General features: G+C 37.8%; 1 protein-coding gene across 10 annotated transcripts in view; it reads right to left on the reverse strand.

Moving 5' to 3' along the window:
• The window catches only part of pcdh19 (protocadherin 19), a 225,426-nt gene that overhangs the window by 136,756 nt on the left and 63,356 nt on the right, over nucleotides 1–25,314 (reverse strand). Inside the window, exons 1-2 of one of the 10 annotated variants that reach the window (XM_040119351.1) lie at nucleotides 11,048–11,072; nucleotides 9,796–9,918 (exon numbers count right to left, since the gene is read on the reverse strand). The exons of 8 other annotated variants lie outside the window; for them this stretch is intronic. The gene's annotated coding sequence lies outside the window, so the exon portion shown is untranslated. Of the gene's footprint in view, nucleotides 1–9,795; nucleotides 9,919–11,047; nucleotides 11,073–18,263; nucleotides 18,611–25,314 lie in introns of those variants that run through there. One more of the 10 variants, XM_040119352.1, reaches the window with a different exon arrangement.

The following is a 25,314-nucleotide window of genomic DNA, read 5'->3' on the forward strand; positions in this document are numbered from 1 at the left end:
AAAAGTTTTACTTCACTTTGTCACCAGTGTTTCGCGATTGGCTGAAAGAGTGCATTAACACAGTTCTAATCAGAGGAAATAATAGCCTATGCTTCAGATGCTGTGAGTGGCCAAGGCACCTGTTACAAACACTTGCTGTGTAAATACAGTAATCCGATCAAAGGGCCCCGAGTCTTTTTCCTGTTCTCATAATTCCTTGCTTTTAGCCAGGCACTGGCTTAGCATCACCTCCCTTGGTAAATGCAAATATTAACATTCCTTTAATCCTTAACAGAGGGGTGATGATAACGCATGGACACCTTACAGAGAGCACTCGTCCATTTCTCAAGATTAAGCATCATCGTCTTGACTAATTATTTCCTATCCATCCAGTTTTTAAAAATAATTGGGCAACCTTTATGAGATAAGCGTATTTACTGGTTGCATTGTCAGCTCATATTACAACGGTTAATTCATCTGTTAACACTGCTCACAGCTGAAGGTGGTGGTATTTTCCATACTCGTTTAACATTAACATCACTCTTGAAACACAAATTTATTTATTTTCTTAATTTGTTATATACATTATAAAAAAACATACTTCAACAGAAATAGAAAAAACTCTGAGGTAAGAATTTTCTGTTTTACTTCAAGTCAAATCTGCTACGAGCAATATTTGTTAACACGTACAGGGCTGCAGCTGATTAACTGATAAAATCAGTTCATCTATAAAATGTCAGGAAATAGTGAAAAATGCCAATCACAATTTTCAAAGTCCAAGGTCTTCAGATGTTTGGACCAGTGCGACCAAGGCTACACAAAAATATTCAGTTTACAATTATATAGAACAAAGAAAAGCAGCAAATTGACACACCAGAGGCGCAAGAATTAGCAAATGTTTGGCATTTTAGCTCAATAATGACTTAAAAGACTAATCCATTATCAAAATAGATTTGTTTTTTGTCAATCTACTAATCCATTTTTCAAACTAATTTTTTCAACTCTAAACATATATATACACTATCAATTCTGAAAACGTAAACCTATCATTATTTACCTTTATAAACTATATTGTACTAATAGCTTATCAAAAATGAGTGAATACTATTAATTATATTATTTAGGCACTAATTAAGATTTTAAAAAGACTGTTTTGTATTATAACAAGTTTGTTAGAATCATAACACAATCACCCTACTCATTTGTTTGCTAATGTTTAAATGTGTTTGACCAGCTTTAATGTCAGCTACTTACATCCACCACAGGATTGCATAGAGAAGGCTTAGGGACAAGATGGTGACTTCGCCTCATGTATAAAACATAGTTTCACATTGACATTAAGTGTTCTTAGTTTGCTCTTAAGGAAAATCACGGCCTGTTAAACTGAGAGTAAATAAATGGTTATGGCATGCAGAAAATCATCAAGGAAAGAAAAAGTTTATTTTAAAGATTAAGTATCCAGTGTAGAAAAAAATTCCACCGACAGGGCAGGGCTCTTGTTGTGTTTCTGCTGCATTTCTTCACTTCTCAGTCCAAATGGGGCTCATAACTCAGAGAGACACAGTGGGAAAACAAATACACTTTGCAGGGGTGAATGGTACCTCATGTACTGTAGAAAATAGGAGGTGGGATATCGGGGTGTTTGGCAGGTAATTTAGCACTTTGTATACAATGTCAAACTTCACTGTGAGAATAGCTCAGATGTCAGTGTTGTGAGGGTTTTCCCCTTGCGGTTCATGTTTTATTAACCTCAACTCTGCAGCTTTGGGACATTTTTTGTCATTTGTACCAGTTGATTTGGATCACAGCAGCTAAATGTACCCATTAGAGTCCTTATGATCAGACTCTGTTGAAATCCTGCAGACTCAGCTCAAAGATCAATCAGATTTTCATATTCATGTTTCAGAGTACAAATGTAATTTCTCCTTTTCGTAGTACATATCATTCAAATCATCCACAAAAGCTTGTATTCACTGAACGTCCTCTGATGAGGAGTGAATGGGTAATTTAATTAAACTCTACTGTGATAAGTGGGACAACCTGCTAATTAATCAAAACTGAGAGGCTCTTATATGGCCCATGAAAATCATGGGTGGTACAAGTTTCCATGTATTGTTGAGTTCTAAATTAGCATACTATGTTTCCTGGTTAACTGTGATTAGATTTACCTGGTAAACATTTTGCCCGCCCCGAACAGCAATTAAAATAACGTAAAAATTCCTGGAAAATTTAATTCAATAAAACCTGCAAAAACATTTTATGGATCCTATAATTGAAGAGATAATAGCAATATGATACATTTCATATCTTAAGTAATTATTATTAGTTGCAGACTAGTCAGCATTGAAGTTCACCAATTTAAAATTAAAATGACAGTGGAATCATTTAACACGAAGAAATCAACGGTGCAATGTCGCCACATACCAAACAATGAAATCAGTCAATGTTTACTGCACACTTTACCCAAAAACAACAGAAGGGGCAGATCACAGGATAAGACAGAAATGGCTACTTTCACTCACACTCTCACACTCACACACACACACACACACACACACACACACACACACACACACACACGAAGATCATTTTTCACATCTCTGTAGTCATCAATTTTTCGATTAGAGAGTGAGATTGATAGAAGAAAACGGTTTTATGCAGTCAGACTTTGAAAGGGACGGTTCCCTGTTATTTATGTGAATGAAATCAGACATGCAAAAGATAAACACCAGAACTGGAAAATCACCCACGTAGCACTCTGGTCAAAAGGACAAAGTATTTATTCTTCTCTCACAACAAACAACTTGCAACTTTACAGCCTCCTTCAGCAACTTAAAAATTATTTTTTGGCAGTTTGTCATAATTATGTTTGGCTAATCAGGCACTGTAATTCCCCAGTGTTCATCATTTTTGGTTATTACCCTAAGATTTTGATTTCTTTGTCTTCAGCCTCCAATTATGTACAGTAAAATATTCTTGCACGAATGCATAATATTGTGGAATGTGCTGTTGTTTTCAGTTAACGTAGTCCTCTAAAATATATTTTTTTTAGTACTTTGATTTTTTTTAAAATCAGTAGTTAATTTTTGTTTTCTCTCCTGAGGTGAAATGAGGAGATAAAGTCACATCGAGTTCCATCATGAAGCACTTACCATGCAGAGAACTTTTTTTTGTAGTCGTATTTTTGATTGTTCCAGTAATGTATAGGTAAATGTAATAAAATGTTGATTCAATATGATGGCAGCACAACATCATAATACAAGAAACATAGAGGCAAACTAAATTTGTTTGAAATAAATAAACAGAGGTGTATAAAAAACCAACTTTTTACTTGACAGAAGTAAAAACTTTACTTGATAATAATAACTACAATAATACTAGACTGGTTCGAACTTCTGCTCACTACCATGTTTCCAATTATATATTTACAGTAATTAAGAACTCTTCTATTAGAGGGGACATGATTATTTTTCACAGTCACATATAGCAGGACTACACGTACAACCAAGTACTCAGATCTTTTACTTATTTAAGTAAGTGTGAAATAGAACAGAGTAAAATAGTATAGTCTTATAAAAAATCCTGTATTCAAAATCCTACTTCAGTATAAGTACAAAAGTGTTATCACCAAAATAGTCATTATGCAGGAAAACGGTGCCCGTGAGTGTTATACTATAAATATACAACGATCAAAACACAACATTAAAACCACCTGCCTAATATTGTGTAGGTCTCCCCCGTGCTGCCAAAACAGCTCTGACCTGTTGAGGCATGGACTCCACAAGACCTCTGACGGTGTCCTGCTGAATCAGGCATCAAGAAATTAGCAGCAGATCCCTTAAGTCCTGTAAGCTGTGTGGTGGGGCCCCCATGGATCAGATGTGTTTTTCCAGTACATCCCACTGATACTTGATCAGATTGAGATCTGGGGAATTTGGAGGCAAAGTCATCACCTTGAACTCTTTACCTTGTTCCTCAAACCACTCCTGAACAATTTTTGCAGTGTGGCAGGGTGCATTATCCTGCGGAAAGACGACACTGCCATCAGGGAATACCGTTTCCATGACAGGATGGTACCTGGTCTGCAACAATGTTTGGGTAGGTGGTCGAAGTAACATCCACATGAATGCCAGCATCACACTGCCTCTGCCAGCTTGCCTTCTTCCCATAGTACATCCTGCTGCCATCAGTTCCCCAGGTAAATGACGCTTGCACACCCTGCCATCATGATGTAAAGGAAAACATGATGTAAAGGAAAACATGGTTTCATTAGACTAGGCCACCTTCTTCCATTGCTCCATGGTCCAGTTCTGACACTCATGTGTACACTGTAGGTGCTTTCGGCACTGGACAGGAGTCAGCATGGGCACTCTTCTACGCAGCCCCACATTCAGCAAGCTGCAATGCATTGGGTTTTCCGACAGCTTTCTATCATAGCCAGCATTGAGGTTTTCAGCAGTTTGTACTACAGTGGGATTGGACCGCACGGGCCAGCCTTCGTTCCTCACACACATCAATGAACCTTGGGCATCAATGACCTTGTCGCTTGTTCACTATTTTTCCTTCCTTGGACTACTTTTGGTAGGTACTAAAAAATTGCATACCGGGAACAGCCAACAAGAAGTGACGTTTTGGACATATTCTGACCCTGTCGTCTAGCCAACCCAATTTCTTCCTTCTAACGTTTGTCAGGTCCTTATGCTTACCCATTTTTCCTGCTTCCAGCACATCAACTTCAAGATCTGACTGTTCAGTTGCTGCCTAATATATATATCACCGCCTGACAGCTGCCACTGTAACAAGATATTAAGAGGGATATACTGTATTTGCAAATTTACAAAATGTATGTATTTAGAAGTAATGGAATTGTTGACTTTCCGGTGAAGGACATAAGTTCATAGACCTCATCTGTAAGGACATAGAATGATTCCTGGGTTGTGTGTTCCATGTTTAAACTGTTCAAAAGGTAATTTGATGTGTTTTCAAATCTTTAATTTAATACACCAGATGTTTTTAGTATCAATGACAGCAGCAGACAGGTGTTTGTGCTGGAAGGGAGTTTTAACACAGTTTGAAGGAGGTGCTCCACATTAAAGTTACATAGTACCCATCATTATATGACAATTTCTTATTAAAACTAGGAATTAAGCCCTCCTCTACTTCTTATGTAAGTATACTGAATACATTTAGTATACATCCTATATAGGTCCCTTCATGAAAATCAATGAGACAACAGGATGAAATTTAACGTTAGATACCTGCAGAGTGTAGCTACATATCTATCAATAGATTCCCCCAGTGAAATGTCTGGTGCATAACATACATTATTACAAAGAATCAAAATATTATACAGTATCTTACATAAAACATTGTGGCCTACTTACAGTGAAGCTCAAGTAAGCAATATTTCATATAATTTTTCATATTTGAATCAAATAACTAAATATATAACAGTAATTACAATGTGATTCATTACAGCTGATAAAAATATATTTTTTTAATCAGTTTTTTTTACGATATTGTTATAAAATTATACTGCACTACCATTATATATCAAGTTCACCTATTCAAAAATCAAACCTGTAACACTTCTCTGAAACTGCCTTTAGAATAAAAATAAAACCTTTCTAGCCATCAGCTAATCTATCATAGTGTAGTATATTGTAAAAAGATATTATAAGTAATGAATCTATTATATAAAAGGTTTAGATAGACAGACAGACACATAGACACAGTCAGATAGATAGATAGATAGATAGATAGATAGATAGATAGATAGATAGCATATGTGTTCAGTGGACCTTTAAGTCTGAGATTACTCAGTATGTGGTTGTACAAGATCACCATTTTTAGAGAGGGAAGACAGGCACACTCAAAATCTCATGAATTTGTCTTTCCCCCTCCTCTACTCTCCACTCTTCTTTGATATTATATCTGTGCAGGCAGTTGCCATAGAAACATAACTTCATTATCCAACTACCCTTTAATACCTTGTGGGAAATACAGTATCTTTGTCTACTCACACTCTAAAAATGTTTGTTTGAATACTAAGCTGGCTCTTGAATAACTACATGGTGTCAGAACGCAATATTAAAACTTAAAAAAAAAAACTAGAACAAAAAAAATGGCGTGTGATGTGTGTGTGTTTAGTACATGGAAAACATGATTGTGTCTTCATCTCCTATTCTCTTATGAGTTTATCATTTTTATTTTACTCTATTGTACGTGTCTTATTTTTGTAATTTGATTGCGCTACTGGGTGGTGGTGGTGGTGGAGTGCTACATCTGCTTGTTTTCCAAACACTGCAACCCTTTCTCACCTGTAGCAACAATTGGGCAAGTGTTAATAAACAATAATGCGACGACACCAGAAAATACACTGGTAAAAATCGTCCTTTGTTCTTCCTCATAGTCTAACTTCCCAAGTTATTAGAGCATACACACCTACTGTTATCTGCTGCGTATGTTGGCCCCTAAGGACAAAACACCTACAGTAATGAAAGTGAACGCATATAAGGAGGTCCTCCATTTCTAAACAAAACAACAGAAATGGAGGAGCAAAAACATGGAGGAGGGAATGATGGACCTAATTTTCCCTAGCAGCAGCACAAAAGTTTTTCTATCAATGTTCACTGGCAGGCAGAAAGGGGAGACAAAACCAAGATGTGCCAGAGGTACATGAACATCCCAAGAGGGCAGCAGAAGGCAGTACTTCTGAAAATTCAACTTTTTGCTGCCATTTTCTCTCTCAGGCTGCTTTCTGCACTGCTCAACAACTGTTTCACCTTCTACTTACTACAATGATGTGAATGAAACGATAACATTTTGTTCCTAAAGACCACAGAAGAATAGTTTTCTAAGAGTGTACCATCTCAGAGTGTTATCCAAGGGAATATGAGGAATATGTGCTACATTCATGGCAGGTGCGTGTTGAAATCCTAATACTTTCATTGAAAATTGATGGCTCAGCAAGAGACAGGCTAGTTTTTGATCAAAGCACAGCAACTGACATCTCAACATATGCTGGATTATTATTAAAAGTACAAGTGACCCCTTGTGAAGAAATAAATTGCTGCTCCTCCTGCATCCACATATGCAATATGTCAGCTCTGGAGGCAAAAGTGGAGGTTATTTTTTATTAGCTTAAATCAGAATGCCAGTCTGTCACTCAAAACGGTTGGGCCATTGAAGGCAGCTCGGTTCTACACCTGTAAAGACATGTTACCGTTCACTTACTGAGAGCAGGGAAGCATTTCAGCAGAAATAGTGTTGGATTTAATGATCAAACACATTTATATTGGAGATGGAACTCACGGATACATTTGCTCGTGAATGATAAAAACAAGACTGATGAAAAAAAAAATGAAATTATACATTTGCTCCTCAATTATTACTTGTTTTAATAAAGACACAAAATGATCTGATTTGAGCAGACATGAATTGATAAAGCATGAACAGACTTGATTTGATAAAGGTCTTTAACAATCATCACAACTCAGGACTCCATTTATCACTCGTTTGCACTGACATAGTTTGTCGTCACATGTGCAGATGCAAATATGTCAATCGTAAGCCACACCTAATGACACTCATTTGAGTTTTCTGATTTCACAACTGATGTAAACTGGTAAACTTTTGTTGGTATTGGCTGTCGGTTTCAATAACCACATTAAACAATATTTTTCAGTAATAACATCTGTTGGGTGCTCCGTCATTTATTATACTGAGCCTCGGTTCAGTAACAAACCAAACTTCAAAACATTTGTAGAGAGCAAGCAGGCTAATAGCATCCAAAAAAAGGGAATGATCCAATAGTTTGGGTAGCAATAACTGAAGCTGGGCTGTCAGGTCACTGAGAGGTTGTAGACACAGCTTATGTTTGACATTTTGGCCAATCTACATGTTAAACAAATAAATAATAAACATTCTACAAAGTTGTCATAAATATAAAACACATTTATCAAATTAAGCTTTTTTTTTTTTAATCAATTAATTCCTTACTTTTTAAAATGTACAAGCAGATATATCTTTCGATATACTTACTGTCCATCACTTTGGTTATTAAAACTAAGAGAAATGTATCAATTAAATTTTACCTTTTATGAACACTATCATTTAATTTCTGAGAGAGAAGTGTGTTCAGTCTTCTCACAAATTTTTTCCAGGATCTTAGCTGCTTGTTGCTGCATCAATTATGCCTCACCATGAAATATGCCAGGTTCAAAACATTTGTACAGCATATGATAGAATATTTTTGTAAGGGAAACTTGCAAGAAGTTTAAGATTAGACAAGAGCTGATGATAACTGCTGTACAGACTGTGCATATAATAAAAAGTATATATTATTCAACTTTGCTTTTAAAAAATGATGTTAAAAAGGTATGAAAATTGTTTCTTTTCAATATACTTTTGTCACATATGTTTTTATATTTAAGAGCAAATGTATCAATGTATGTACATATTTCACCTGTCTAACAAATCTGTTTAGCCTCCATTCTATCCATTTTCTTAAATGATAAACCAGACAACAAAAACAAGAAAATAAAAGAGGAATTCAGAAAAATGCAAGTTATAATTACGTAAATGCCTTTATTGTTAACCAACTTTGTATTGTTTTAAAGTATTTATTAAATAAACCTAAAAAAAATTATACTGCAGTCAATTATTGGGTATCTGTAAATATAACTATAAACAGTACAGTCTAGACCTGCTCTATATGACAAGTGCCCTGAGATAAGCTCTGCTTTGATTTAGCACTATATAAATGAAATTGAATTGAATTGAAGTGAGCTATGCTTTTAGAAAACAGGGATGTTGTTATGCCACATGCCTGCAGAAGTGCATGCACCTCGCAGAAATGTGCACAATGAAAGTGTAAACATTTTCCAATCCTAATTATTTAGGAGCAGTGGGTAGCTCGACAGCTCGACACCCGGGGACCAACTCCAGTTCTGTGGCCAGTGTCTTGGCAGGAGTATTCCTAATACCCGACATGTATGTCTTTTGGGGTGGAAGGACACAGTTTGGCGCGCACACACACACAATGCACAAACTCAGGATCTTCTTGCTGTCAAGAGACAGTGAGCCACTGTGCCGCCCTAACCATGTCTGTTTATTTATACCCTCACCCTGTGAGTGTGACTCCATGTGGAGTGACACTCCGTGGTGAAGTTCGAGCAGGGGAGGACTGGTTTGGAAAAGGGCCAGAGTACAGAGACAGAAAGAGAACCAAAGAGGAGAGAGAGAGAGTTGGCAATTTCACGGTGATCGCTTAAATGTTCAAACCCTCAGAGCTTTAATTCTGGAAATGAGGAGGTGTGTATGTGCTACTGATTACCATTCACACCTAGGAGTGTCCATATACAGCTACATTTACAGTGAGAAGGTTCACTGGAGTAGTCAGAACACCTTGACAGCAGCTGTTGTGATAGGGTTGAGTATCACTGTCGACTTTCTCCACTCATACAGCATTTTCTAGACCTCTGTGAAAATACATTCACAACCTTCCAGTTAAAAGTCCACTTCAGCCAAGTACTCAGGTGTGACATGATTTATGCTTCAGGTAGCAAATGCAGAAAAAGAGCTTTTTTCTTCTATTCATATGATTGATTTTATCTGAGCATAATGCAGGTTGAGTAATGTTGATCAAGACTAAAAATGGAAATGGCACCTTTGACATTTCTCTGAGTTGCTCAGTAAATAAATGTCTAAAACCTGATGTCGTGCATTAATGCAGTGTGACAACACTAGTAGAGGACCTCCAGTACAGGCACAGAAGTGTACCAGACTATAATTTATGCTAAGTGAAAAAATTACCATATGTCTGCCATAAGAGCAATGGTGAATCCTGGGCATGGTCACAGAGGGAATTGCTTGGCCTTCTGTTGTTAATCAGCAGTTGTTTTAGAGGTTGTGTCAGATGGCATGGATTCTTGCTTCCTGCTGGATAAAATATGTGATTTTGCATATTAAGATGGTTTCATAATCCAAAGCAAGTGAACCTAGCAAGTACATCAAAGGAAGCACCCAGTTTAGGGGATACAGGATCACCCACTCCCTGTCTTCTCTAGCTGCTTTTTACAGGGGCGGAACTGCTAAAAGATGCCCGACAATACTTCAGAGAGAGCTGCCAGAAACACACCTGTCTCGGTGGAGTCAGGCAGACTCCTCTTAGGCTCAGGCAGTAGGCTTACCAAGATATGGGTGTAAGTGGCTGCAATTTGTACCCTTGATTGCCATTAGTCTAGAATGCATCTGAGGCCTCCATCACAAATGATCCAGCTCGACTCATCAAATCAGCTCCAGAGGTTGTGAAACCAGTGTGAGAATTGTTCGCTTCTGCAGCTTCTCTCGGGGGCCTCCGTGGCAGGGAAGGCACTTCAACAAATAGACATGCCATAAATTGTGCAGAGAAAAGGTCTGACAGATGAACAGATGGGTTCAGTATATTACTCTCGCTGCCCGTCCACCTTCGCGTGATGAAGTGAGGTGAGGAGCAGGAGAAGAGGTGGAGGGAAATGATCATTGTCGATGCATTAGACCAAATTGCTCCTTCACCTGAATGTACAAATGAGGCCCAATGACGTGAGCAATGTAAGAGCAATTAAAAATCCTGTTTTTGGAGGTTAAATCTCTTCCTGCCTCCGATCTCTCGTGAGTGTACAACCCCAGCAGCAGAGACACAGACACAAGGAAATCTTTAGTGTAATTGATAATAACAGCCTTATTAAACTAGGGCTGGAAACAAACAAATACATTTGCACAGTCCAGAATACAAATATTTCTGAGACAGAAGTGCATTTTAACTCTGTTTGAAGGAGTACAAATTATGTGGGGGGAAATAGCAGGTGTTTGCAATTTAATTCTATCAGCAACTCACTTCCTAGCTTTCTGTTTTCAACACAATTTAAAGAACTTTAATATTAAAGTATTTAAGTAATGTTATTGTGCATGCAGCTTATTTATTTTATATCACTGGGTAATTCCTTTTATGCACTAGTTCTTGGTCAAGCAGCCTTCCTCAGGCATTTCCTAAAACAAATGACGACAAACCTGTACATATACTCACAAGGAACAATAAATGACCAAGCAGTCAAACATCCACGAATATCTGCCAGACAGGAAAAGAGAAAAAATATTTTTAAGACCCACAAGGGTGAATTAATGATATCATGCCCAATGGCAGCGGTGGAAAAAAGTAATCAGATCATTAACAGTGTTAAAACTTACAATACCACAGTTTAAAATATACATTCCAAGTAAAAGTCCTGTATTCAAAATCTTATGTGAGCAAAAGTACAGAAGCATTATCAGCAAAATGTACTTCAAATAAAATGACGCATTATAAAGCAGAATGGCCGCTGTCAGTGTTATATTTTAAAATATTTGACTATTATTGATACAAAATCAGCATGTAATTGTAGTAGATGGTCACGGTAGAGCAAATTTCAACTACTTTAGACCACTGGTAGTTTAATCATATGTTTAATTATTTATACAATATCTGTATAGCACAATAAAGCGCAATATTTTCTCTTGAAATGTAATGGAGTAGAAGCATAAAGTAACAAAAATAGTGATATTAGTAAAGAAGAGTACAAATACCTCAAAATTGTACTTAAGTACACAAGCTGAGTAAGTGTACATAGTTACTACCAAATACTGCCAATTAGGTAAACTTAACTATGGGGTATTTTAACAAATCCCCAGTCCCAAACAAGAACACATGATCAAGAGCCTTAACGGTAAACAGCCAACACTGCACTGGTTCACAACCAATTTTCACAGACAAAATCAGTCCTAGCTAAACCTGTTACTAGGGATGTTCCCACCAAGTTTTTCAGGAGTCACATCGTAATCTGAGTCCTTTAAGATTGTATATTTGCTGATACCAATCTGCCAAGTCCAATCCTATACTTATGTTTACCTAAATGTTGATTAAAAAAACGTATTTGTTTGTATGAAATAAAAAGCTGTAGAATACTAAATTTGGCAAACCACACTTAATTTTTTTTACAAGCTTCTTGATTAAAAAACTGTAGGTTCTGTGTCAAAACTGTTAGGTTGATAAGCTTGAATCATGTGTGTGATATGAATGAAGGTTTAACCAGGAAAATTCAACTTCTGAAACTGGCAAAGTCATTCGCCAAAAGACAAGAAACTCTGTAGGAGTTGTTGGAATTACAAAAACACGCAGTCCATTAACGACTGTACAGCAGTTTTACAGAGAGGAGTTTCTTCACTAACAAACAAAGTACAGACGCTGCTTTCCAGAAAGCACACGGGCCAAAGATTTGATTACAGTTTCGTCAGCAATGGGGTTGGTGAATCTGTGTATTTTGCCTACCCTCGTGTCAGAACTCAGAGTGACCTGCACCGTATATGCAGGGAAATGCGTGCACAGTAGACTGCCCTCGGAGACCGGAACTGCAACACTAGCAGGCTGAGGTAGAAAAAACACACAAGAGTAAAGTAAATAAATAATCGCATTTGATAGGGTTCATTTTAGCGAAACCGATCCATTAAAATATGCCTGGATCAGCCGTGATACAGATCCTTAGGAACATCTTGGGTCATCACTAAAAATGCTCAACCTATTTCAGACCCTGCCGGCTTCACATCCATACGACGACGTACATTCACATCAGGGAGGAAGACAGCCTTCTGACATCAGCCAACAAGTCATTTCACCTGAGCACATAGCAGTTAATTGCCTTGCTCAAGGGCACCTCAGCATTTGCTGGTGAGAAAGGAAGAGCACTACTAAGTTCATTCTCCCCTTCAAGGTGCTGGGGGGTGTCAGGGGTTTAAGCCAATAACCTCCCAATCATGGAACCATTTAGACATGCTTTAGGCTACTACTGGCACCGGAAATCTCAGTGCAATTATCAGGTCATGAAGATGTGTCTCACAGAACTTTGAACGGGAACAAAATATGCTTAATTTCCCTATTTTGTCACATCATTCAAGGAGGATATCATGCGGTGAATTTAATCTGCTTGTCACAGAGAACAGTTTTGCTGATAGCTTCTGACAAGGGCAATGTCTTATCTGTAGCTGACGAAAAGGTTCATCATCTGTCTTAATGGATTGTAACAAACAGGAGGTGGTAAAAGGACGGTTTTATTTGGCAACAGTTTGAAAATGTTTTACCTGTTTGAAGTGTCTGAATTGCCTCTGGGGGATATTAAGGTCAAACGTAAACAAAACGGGGGAGCAAAATTTGCCTGTGGTTTGAATTCTATAATAAAAACAGTCATTTAAACTCTGGAACCATGCACAAACTTTGAGTAAACTTGCCATCATATTGATGATTTTTTTTATGCAGTTTTCACAAAAAAACAATTTCTTTACAAACTCAATTAGGTGAAGAACACGGCACATACTATAGTTGAAGGTAAATTGCCCAATCTCGTACAAATCATGTAAAGAAATGTAAAATGAAAAAAGTCAGGACTTCACTCACTTCAAAATGGGAGCAAGCAGCCTGTTCAACAAAACTCCATGTATTCTGTGATGAAAATTTGTCTCTGAGTGATTGTAGGTGGTTAAGTGAAAATAAAACAGTAAGTGTAAGTGTCAAATGTAAACAAAGGAAAGCAAAAATATGAAGGTGTCCAGAATAACATTGTCTGTCATGGCTCAGGAGTCGGTTATGACTGATTTACAGCTGAGTGATAAGGGGACTCAAGAGCGGTAGTGCAGAATCCGACATACAGCATGCTTTTGGTTTTTCCACTATCAGCAGACATGTCAGCTCTCCTCGGCACTTATCGGACCACCTTGACAGTGACAGTGACAGAAGCTTGTTTGTAGAATTTACCTTTGAATTGAGAGGAGGAGGAGATTTCCATGGCATTTTTTAATTTCTGCATCAAACTGTCATTTCTACTAACAGGGTCAACAATTATGATGACAATCAATATTGAGTAACAACTCAATGACAAATCTGTTGGCTGGCTACTAATGATGTGGTAGTAGAGTGGCTAAGTAAAACAGCCAAAGCCCCTGTACTCTGTACTGAATATTTCATTTTATTTTTCATTTCTTCGCCTCTTGTATAATTATATCATAAGATCCTTCCAAACATTTGGTACACACGTGATCTTCTCATTGAGCCCTCGCAGGCCCTGAATTATTTCTCTCTTATTACCATAGCAGATTGATAAAACCACATGCTTTTCTTAATATTCAGTTTACTTCCGTATATACAGTATCTGGATGTTATTGGGTAATGTAATGAGAGTCATTGAAAATCACTTAGCTGAGACGATAACTCAATTGCGTAACTTAATATTGTCTCTGCGCTCATGCACAATGGGGTCTCATAAAAACCTTGTCTTTCGCGACATTAAAAGCACACACTTTCCACGAGCACGTGCATAATGAGCACATTATTAAATTTGTTGGTTTAATGGCTGAACTAGGCAATGATATACTATTTTCAAATTCACATGTGGCACGAATAATTTCAATTGCTAAATTATATCCCGCATTGCCATCATTTAACACAAGAGTTCCAGCGTCAAAGATCATTTATTGCCATTTATTTGTGGCTTTGTTAAGTTAAAATATATTAATTGTTCTAATTGCAGTGGACGTCAGTCAGAACTAATGAATAATGGTGTGTGGATGTGAAAGGAAACTCTGAGACTGTTTATTTCTTTGGGTGACATTTACCTAAATGCCACATATCTGTGCTGCTTCTTCTATGAGATGTGTGGTATGTAATTGTAATTTCTGGCAAATATCACTAAACAGGGCACTTTCTCAATTATAGGGTTTTTCACTTGCCATTGTGAAACTGACCATAAGTAGGCATTGTGTTTATGGCAGTCCTTTTATACAACATTTATTACTGTACGTAAAACTACATTAGTGGTTCCCTTCCTTTTTTTTGCTTGTGAATCCTTAAACCAAATCTGGGTCGACTTTCGACCGATCATCACGGTTTGTGAACAGTTTAGGCTTCCTTATTTGGCATTTACAAGCACTACATAAACATCTAATTAATCACTTTTACTCACTATAATGTAGTTGTAAGCAGATATAAGGACATTTTTAAGTTGTTATCATTGTACAGTATTATTAATGTAAAGTTAAAATTATTGTGTTAATGTACAGTAAATACCTCTCCCATGAATAGATATTTATTATAATTGCAACTGTATTTTACTATATAGATAGTCATTATCTGTTTATGTAATCCCACTTATTGGTGACAACAGGAGGAGTTATAGTTGTTGACAGGGACATTAATAAACATTTATATCTGCTTACAACTACATTATTTTGCGTTCCGAGCCATTTATCAAATGTTAATACTGTGTATAAATGCTAAAATGGAGGGTCAAAGTAAAGTGTCACTGTTCAATAAAAGATTTTCCTCTCAAATAATCATAATTTCGTGTTTCCATTATCTCCTGTCCCAGTAATGAGCTAGCAACCCGTTAGATTCATCTCACAAGGCCTCAAGGTGGTCCCGACCCCAAAGTTGAGAGCCACTGAACCAAATCACCTTTACTTACATCAAATATATTAGAAATGATCCAGAAAAGACAGAAAAAAATATAAACTGAAAGATATTGCAGACAGCTCTGTGTGGCACTGATTACCTAACATAAACACTTTGTTCAATATTTCTGATTTATTACTGATTTACTTTAACAAAATAGTCACATTTGAGGCAATCACACCAACACTCCAAAGGCTCAGCTGCTGTGCTGCGCTTTACCACCCGATGGCCTAATAAATTTTTATTTTGCGCCAACCCCTAGCCAGCCGAATAATGTGTGGTTAAATGAAGTAATCATTTTTACTGGAGACATCACTCACGGGAAGATAGCAGGTAGGTATATCACTTCCCACCATATGGTCATGGCTGTCAAGCGCAGGCCAATCAGAAAGCAACAATTTGCCACGGTGTTCCATGTTGTGATTAAATAGTTCCAAGGACGGCTCTGGCACACAGGAAGGTTCTTTGACCAGACTGATACTCATCTCCGGCTACAGATTGGAAGTGGGGGTGGCACAGCTATGTGGCTCTTTCTGTCTGGATTTGTTATGTTATTCTTTCCCATTTTCCCCAACAGGCTCACTGTGCAACAGACTGTTATTTTGGTCTCATGAATATAGAAAATTTCAACTTGACTCTCAACTCTGTTCAAATCATAAAAAGAGGAGTGAGGTATGAATATGTTTCCAAGATGGTAAATCACAGAGAGGTGGGCTGAGAGTAATGAAGTCCCAGAAAATACAGGCTAATAAAGAAACAATAGCTCAAACTACAGCTCTTTGATTTAATAAAATAGATCAGTGGTTGCAAGTTATTAACATTGGATGTTGTGATAACATGCAATACCATGAACAGAATAAGCTATGTCTCATATTCTGTACATGCAGATATTAAACTGGAAAAACCTCACATTGAATGAAAAAAAAAAAAAAACATGTCTTGTTGTTTTTGTTTTGTTTTTTGTATCAGAGGAAGGGAAATAGCCAAACCAGTGACAACACATTTCAACGAACCAATTTGAATACATTGCATTGAAAGAATAGATTAGTTGTAAAGGCAGTGACACTAAAAAGCTCTTCTGAAAAAAATACTTCTTCATCTGGATATTTAACCTTACATCCCGATCGCTTGAACAAAGAATACAGCTTGGTGGGCTCTCTTTCATTTCTGCCTTTTCAGTTAATTCTTCCAAATTTAGGCATTTATACTATTTCATGAATGGCTCCAAACATGGTATCAGTTTATTCTTATATGGAATACTTCAAGTTTAATATCTAAGAGTCCTTTTTAATGTGTATATATATATGTAAGCACTCAGCTGCCATTTTATTAGGTATTAGACTGGGGCTAGCTTTCAGATGGGCAGTTAAATTAGTTTCAGCTCATTGTTTACATTGTTTAGCTGTGCGGGCCAGCTGTGTGGTTTTCGGCTGGCGCAGCAGAGCGCTATTTTCCGTGAAAAAGCTCTACAAAACACACTGTACACCACCTGCTTAGCACCAACCAGCAGAAAGACAGAGTTAGTGACTACCTGGTGAACATAGTGGAGGCACTTTGCAGCTTAAGAGCCGGATATTTCCCGCAGGACTTGGTAGAGACCAAAAACATATTGAAAAGAGAATAAATGTTGTTGTTATATTCGACAGGTGGCTTGAAACACAAGTCTAAATTAAATATAATTTTGCTCTGTAAATGCAGAATGTGTAATCTTGACCATGTTAATGTGGATAGTTCACCATATCAACTTAAATAGTGATGATATAAAGAGTTGTATTTAGGGTTCTAATCCCGAAGGGGTAGAACCCCATTGTGTCTGTTCCGGTTCATTATTAGGATTTCAACCGTCGTTCTGTGTTTGTGTCGGTTTATAATAATAATAATAATAATAATAATAATAATAATAATAATAATAATAATAATAATATCATTATCATTCTTACTATTTGTTGTCCCTGTGGCTCAAATTGCCATGAGCTGGAACGAGCTAGAAACATGAAACTTGGCCCAATAACTGCAAATTATGTGCAAGGGCACCTTAAGAAATATCGGTCCAACCAACCAGATGGTGGCGCTGTAATTAAGGCCCAAAGATCCAATTTTGGAAAGGCCACAGCCCTCATACCGTAACTGACTTGAAATTTCACACTAAAGTCTACATCAATGTGCTCTACAAAAAAAAAAAAAAAAAAAAAACCTCATGGGCCATAAAAGGCCGCCATGATGGAGTTTTTGCCTTTTAGAATTTTTTGAAAAACACATCTTTGACATCTCCTCCTCAACCGTAGGTCCGATTGCTACCAAACTGTCTGTGGATCATCACTGGACCAAGGTTTTTTTTCCCGTTCTCGTCAGATGATATGAATGCATGTATCAAATACATGACTTTGCACAGTCGTATCTACTGTATATGCTCAGCACACACGAGAGAGCCTCCCCGGCCTCCCACGACACAGCTTCAGAACTGAGCGAGGATGAAACTATCCGCAAAAGCAACGACCAGGCATGGCGGTCCGGGCCGGCTCACAACTCACAGGCCATTAAGGCAAAACTGGGGTTCCGTCGGCGAAGTCTCCGCGTGGTACATACCACGACTCACAGTGACCAGAGAAACAAAGCACAGTAGGCTACACAATATAATCCCATAACACCAACAAACACAGAGCAATGAGTCAAATGTACACGGGCCGCCGAGAGAGGCACAGTCGATCACAAGGAAAGGAACCGGCTAGCAAAGACACAGAAGGCCAGTCGGCGGGTGTGTCCGACTCACTTGATGTCTGAAGCTCTTTCTCCTTTCTTTCATGGAGCTGGAGTGGTCAGTATCCGAGCCACACTAGCCCCCACTGCACTTGCCCCTTGTTGACAGAGCTCCTCTCCTCTCTCCCTCGCTGCGCTGGCTAACAACCAACACCGAAGTAGTTTCAAGGAAAACGCAGTGGTTCATACTGTTAACAACTCCGGAAAAACTAGCTAACTGGAGGACGTTGTTAACTTTGTCGTCGTTTTTGGTGAGCGGTCCGGATGACTATGACTGGCTTCACAAGGAAACTACTACTTTTCCCTACCGTTTTTGTTCAACTTCACCTGGCTTCCTCTCTCTCTCTCTGACCTTGACGTGACGGTCCGGGACAGTAAAAGTGCAACACCGTGTTTAACCGCACACGCGGACCGATATTTATCAGCTCATTCGATAAAAAAATTAAAAAAAAAAAAAAAAAAAAAAACAATCCTCTGGCAACTGGGGAAGAGATGACCACAGCAAACGAAATAAAACGTGTTTGAAATGTGACAGAGAAAATTTTAACTTAATTTTTGCTGACTTTATTTTACCTAAGTAATAAGTGATATCAAACTTAAAAACAGTCACCGTGCAGAATGGTCCGTTTCAGAAAAATACATATTTTATTATTGGATGTTAATTATTTGATGAATTCATGTGCAAGCATCACTTACGTCGCACCCAGTAAAGGGGAGACAACTTTTGACTGCTATTTATAATGTTTGACAGTACCATCATAATGTATTTGTGAATTATATTTTTGCAGTAATCCGAACCTGCAAAGTAAAGAGTGATTAAAGCCGTAGTATAAATGCAGTGGGGTTAAAAAGTACAATATTTGCCACTGAAATGTAGTGGAATAGATGTAGAAAGTAGCAGAATATGGAAATACTCTTTACTAAATAAAGTATAAGTAAATCAAATGGTACTTAAGTACAGTAGTGAGTGAATGTACTTAGTTACTTCCACCAGTGGCCACTGGATACCTTGGACCCCTACCCCCACTACTCAGAAGAGCCGCAGAGTTGTGTGTATTTGTCTGAGATTTATTATAATCCACACACATTTTTCCTTGTTTTGAATGCTAAATAATGATTGGTTGCAGTATGCAAATGTTTCTTATTTGCAAGGTGCAGTGCCCATTATTTTAAATGGATGCACTTGTGTTTCTGCATTATTTAAGTGGCATCAGCATGGCATTATTGTGACACTGATGAATGCTGTACGGCCGCCAACATTTTGTCTTCTGCAAATGAAGAGCCTTCTCGTCACCTGCCATCAGTCTTTTTTTTACCACCCACAGTTAATAATCTCGTTCATGTATGCTTTCATGTTTTAACATTTCTCAAGTCCACATGGAAATGTCAGAGTCATGAAGCAAGCCTACAGTACACTTGTCACTGGAGGAGGGGTGCCGCAGGCACAATATTATTACTCAGAATATCTGTCTGCCTGAAAACAACATTAATAGTTTGAAAAAAGAGTTTTGTGTGTAATAAGGCTATACTAGTGCCTTGAGAGACATCAAGCGTTTTCAAAACATCATCTTAGTTTGGTTATATTAATGACCTAGTCACCTGAGACTATTTAATGGTAGGTCTGTGATTTTATGCTCAAGCTTTAACAACAAAGAAAATGTGAGTAGCATACTGTGTATAGTGGCTGCATAGGTGCTTCATCTTGAAAGGCAGTCCAGGTAATTAATTTGAAATTATAAAAATGTAAATCATGCCCACGTTTCTCAGCAGCTGGTATCTTTATGTCAACATATAAATGATGTGAGGTCAGTCACAAGAACGATTTAGTGTGATGGTACGCACAGTAAATGATAATCACTGAGTTAGTGGCAGCTTTACAGTATAAGAGCACATAAAACATGACAGAATGAAAAACACTGGCTTGTATTATCATTCTGCAAAATCCAGAGATGAGATAAGTGATTTACCCACGCCGACAATGTGTGCTGGTGTTACACCCAAAATCAATCCACTGGATTTTGCAGATAAACGGGGAAACCACCACTGACACTAAGTGAAATGATTTAAGCTTTCATTGGGGTAGTCACTGTGAATTTAACCTCTGGAAAGACCTTGCTTAATGTTTTAGACCAGATAAGTAGCATTAGCCTGAAACAGCTTAAGAGTTCAGACCCATGCATGTTATTGGAAATCAGTTTCAAGATGATAGGGGCAGTGGGGGAATATAGGGATACTGTATATCTTATCTGTGAACCTCGGGTGTTTAATGGGCTGCCTATAGGATTATCACTAGCCTCAGCAGATGTTCATTCCCAAAACATATGTCAAGGCTTAAGCCTGGTGTAAACACTACCAGTGGACAGAGTTTATCAGTTTTGGAACAGGCTCCATATTTACAGCCCCTAAGCAGTTAAGCTGAATATGTCAGTTGCACAGGCCTCTCCAACAACTACCCCATCACCTTGGCAAGACTGGGCATGGGCTGGTGAGGGCATGCTTCATAAACAATCATTTCTGTATCTTAAGAAACAAGCATGGCTCACACCATTGATTTCAAGCTAATTTAGAATGATTCAAGACTGTGAAAAAAATATATGATTTGGGTTTTTGCAGCCAACATCATGTTTGTGTGTGTGTGTGTGTGTGTGTGTGTGTGTGTGTGTGTGTGTGTGTGTGTGTGTGTGTGTGCGTCTGTTTTCCGTGCGTGCGCCTGCTGGGGGTGAGCTACCATACACACTCCCATCTGGTTGCACTCTAGTGAAAGGCTAAAAATGCCTCAAACAACTGCCTACTGCATTTCAGAGATTGCTAAAACTCTGTTTTACATTTCTCACCACAACGGCCACCTCAGTCTCATTAAAAAAGTTGTGGTGTCTTTTCCATGAAAACCCATTTGTGATTCCACAAATAGCCCCCCTTTTATAAAGACATGCTGCTTCTACACGGAACAGCTAAATGATACGAGGAACATTTAACAGTTCCTCAGATAAATGGTCTGGTCTCTCTCTCTCTCTCTCAAATCCTGCTAATAATGTAGCTCCCAGCTAAATAAACATGTCTCCACGGTGTTCTAAGAGTTGAACAGGACATAGAAATAATAATCGGTAATCACTAAATACACCGTATGAGCTATACAGAGATCGGCATCTAAACAATGGAAGCATTTACAAGCTAATTCTGGCTTCAAAAATACAACATCAAAAACCATGTGCAACGATGGATGCATGCAAAATATGCAATAACGTTGTAATGGCTAAAGCTCATAAATACTCATCCAAGTCAGGTCTAATACGTCCAAATAGACATCTCTATGAGGAAAATGAGCAGGTTTTTATGTAAATGTCCCCCTCTCTGTCTGCTTTTATCACAGACTACACATAGACAGTTTTACCTCTCCAGCGGCACTAGGTTCATTGAGTTTAACTTTAAGCAACAATTTCGCTAACAGCAAGCTACAGTAACATCTGCTCTGAAATGAGTCTTAAAAACAATATATTGAAGCAATTTATCGGCCCACATTTTGGCTTTGCTATTTATTTCTCACTGTTGCAGTTCCTGTAAATGTCACTATTGTACTTTACTTTTGGAATATACTAAATTGTTAGCAATACTGTAACGTTCTCTATCACTCTGGAGACTGCACTCAGGATTTTATAATTTCATATGCTTCCATTCTATGTGTTTCATAGCATGGCCATGACAAATACTCAGTTCAAGGATATTTTTCTAATAACTGCAAGGCTATGACATAACAGCCATCAGGATTTTACATTGATACAATGACCACAGCCATTTATTAATATAGACACATAGTGTATGCTATTATTATCGAAAGGTCACTGCTTCTATTCATGGTATTAGTCACAAATACATAGATTGTCCCCTGCAGCTGCAAAGTTTACAATGACTGCAGATGCTCTCATTACAAGTTAAGAGCACTGTTTGGAAAACTAAGCTAAAACTGTCTCCTGATCAGCACATCTTGTGCTGTATGGAAACTAACGTGCTTCCTTAGAGAAGTGTTTCCCTGCATAATTCTGTATCATTCAAGGGTTTAAAAAAAAACAAACAAAAACTATTAAGAACACATCAATAAGCCACACTGTTGCACCGGGCGATGTTTCCCTTCATTACAATGAGCATGGGAACTGTAGCTTATTTTGAGGCAATTCCAAATTCGCTGTCCTGCTGCTGTAAATTGTCACCAGTACACCATATGTGTATTAATATAAACAATTTCCCTGCAGGGATCATTAAAGTTTTTCTGATTCTGATTCTCTTTAAAATAGCCCCCAAAACAAATGCACCATGTACTCCTGTTTCAGAGACATTTACTTAGCATTTTTATTTTAAATTAAACCATATGTTAGTGAGTCATTTTTAAAGATTCATGTCTTCAGTAGAAACCAATGGGCTTGAGACTGAGAGACTCAGACAGAAGGTATTGACAGACGGATACTCACATTGTTGGTCTTTTCATGGGATTTGTTGACAAAAACAAAAATACAAAATATCACCAGGCTTATCCTTTAAGATTCATTTGAAAATCAGCTTCTGTTCAGAAATATTAAATATAATTGAAAAAGTAGAGTCCTTAGAGTTTTTCAGGGCATTTTTTCATGTCTGAATTTTAATTTGAAAAAACAATTTCCAAGTATGTCAAAAAATTGACAGCTTGACTGTCAGGCTCATAAATAATATAGACAGAAAACATCTTAGGAGAGTGATTCAGATGTCTGCTGGGAGGTATGAGTCAGGTCACTTTCAATTCAGAGACTGAGAAGGAAGTGGAAGAAACTTAAGTTGTCAAGGCCAATGTAAAGGAATCCCTGCAGGCTTGGAGAAGATTAAATAATGCCCGTATGATCATGTAAGAGATCTTTTGTCTGATCGAGCTGATAGAATCAGATCACTGCTCTGACATAAAGCCCAGTGGATATCTTTCAGTCACTTGACTTATTGATGGTGTTATCACAGCGCTTGATCTTGCAGTTTTTCCTGTTTCAATCTGTCTGTCACCAAAGTGTATGTTCCTGTCACTTTCTCAAACATTATTAAATTATTTCTTAACACTTTTAAAGATTCCGCTACTCAGTGGATTTTTTTCTGTGTACCATTGAGGCCCATGGGGCCACAGGGTTTCATTCCAGCTAAATGCCACCTCACCTGTCTTCACTAATTAGCAACCACTTTCCTGACAGAATAAAGTTAAAAGTGAAACTTTTTTTTTTTTTTAACATTTTGAGCAACATTAGTGCATTATTTTTGTTTTGTACAAGTTTAGAGTGAAAAAGGAAAAGGAGCACCATACAAAAGTTTGGGCAACCCAAGAGATTTGAGCTCTTAGATTACTTTTACCAAGGTCTCAGACATTAATTAGCTTGTTAGGTCTATGGCTTGTTCACAATCATCATTAGGAAAGACCAAGTGATGCAAATTTCAAAGCTTTCTCTGACTCCCGAAACCTTTCCCCAACAATCAGCAGCCATGGGCTCCTCTAAGTAGCTGCCTAGCACTCTGAAAATTAAAATAAGTGATGCCCACAAAGCAGGAGAAGGCTATAAGAAGAAAGCAAAGCGTTTTCAGGTAGCCGTTTCCTCAATTTTTAGCTTAATTAAGAAATGGCATTTAACAGGAACGGTGGAGGTCAAGATGAGGTCTTGAAAAGCAACTTAAAAAGCCTGTTTGATTGCAATAGAACTCCAAGAAGATTTAGCAGACTCTGGAGTGGTGGTGCAGTGTTCCACTGTGCAGCAACAGCTGCACAAATATGACCTTCATGGAAGAGTAGTCAGAAGAAAACCTTTCCTGCGTCCTCACCACAAAATCCAGCGTCAGAAGTTTGCGGAGGAGCATCTGAACAAACCTGATGCATTTTGGAAACATGTTCTGTGGACTTGGCTGCAATAAACAAAGGTATGTTTGGAGAAAAAAGGGTGCAGAATTTCATTTAAAGGACACCTCTCCAACTGTTAAGCACAGGGTTGGATTGATCATGCTTTGGGTTTGTGTTGCGGCCAGTGGCATGGGGAAAATTTCACTGGTAGTGGGAAGAATAGATTCAATTAAGTACCAGCAAATTCTTGGAGCAAACTTCACACCATCTGTACAAAAGATGAAGATGAAAAGAGGATGGTTTCTACAACAGGAAAATGATCCTAAGCACACCTCAAAATCCACAATAGACTACCTCAAGAGGTACACGTGGAAGGTTTTGCCATGGCCTTCACAGTACTTCCACATAAACATGATCGAAAATCTGTGGCTAGACCTTAAAAGATCAGTGCATGAAAGACGCCCCGAGAAACTCACAGAACTAGAAGCCTTTTGCAAGGAAAAATCGAGAATCCCTCAAACTGGAACTGAAAGACTCTTAGCTAGTACAAAAAGAGTTTAGAAGCTGTGATAATTGACTCTGCTGACAGAGGCACCATCCTCTATGAATGTACGTTTTGTTACTTTATGACAAAAAAATTATTTAGCTATTAATATTCTACATAAATTAATTAACTCTGTATGCATCCCCCCTGCCCTCCAAATGTGTCTATACTGTTGTGTTAATATCTGTTGACGTGGTGCCTTACAGTATAGTGTCATGTCTTGAAAAGTAAACTTATAAAAGAAAAATAATGACTGAGGACTAGAACATTTCTTATCAGCCACAGCAACTTGGCAAGGCAAATAAGTAGACGGGAACAGAAGTAGTTTGTTGGCTACAGTACATCAAAAACACGGAGTGAAACTCTACGCTTTATCATAGATTACAATTACGAAAGCAATATATTAAAGATGTTCAGCACATTCAGAGATCTAATCATTTTCAGTCTGTCCTTACTTTCAAAACTGAATAATGAGCATTAGCTTCCTTTCATTTCACAAATAAATCTACCGTGGGTACATCCAAGTCATTAGGATGCAATGTGGAGACTGAAGAAGGCCAGCAAAATTATTTTAGCTTTTTCTTTAGGTCTTTGCTTACTACTGTAATTAGAAGTTGCCATGTTTAACTTCTATTTTGTGATATTTTTTTATTGGACATGGAGGGGTTAGGGGATTGTCAAAGG

Source organism: Xiphias gladius, chromosome 23 (assembly GCF_016859285.1).
Source record: "Xiphias gladius isolate SHS-SW01 ecotype Sanya breed wild chromosome 23, ASM1685928v1, whole genome shotgun sequence".
In the NCBI taxonomy this organism is placed as follows: Eukaryota; Metazoa; Chordata; class Actinopteri; order Istiophoriformes; family Xiphiidae; genus Xiphias; species Xiphias gladius.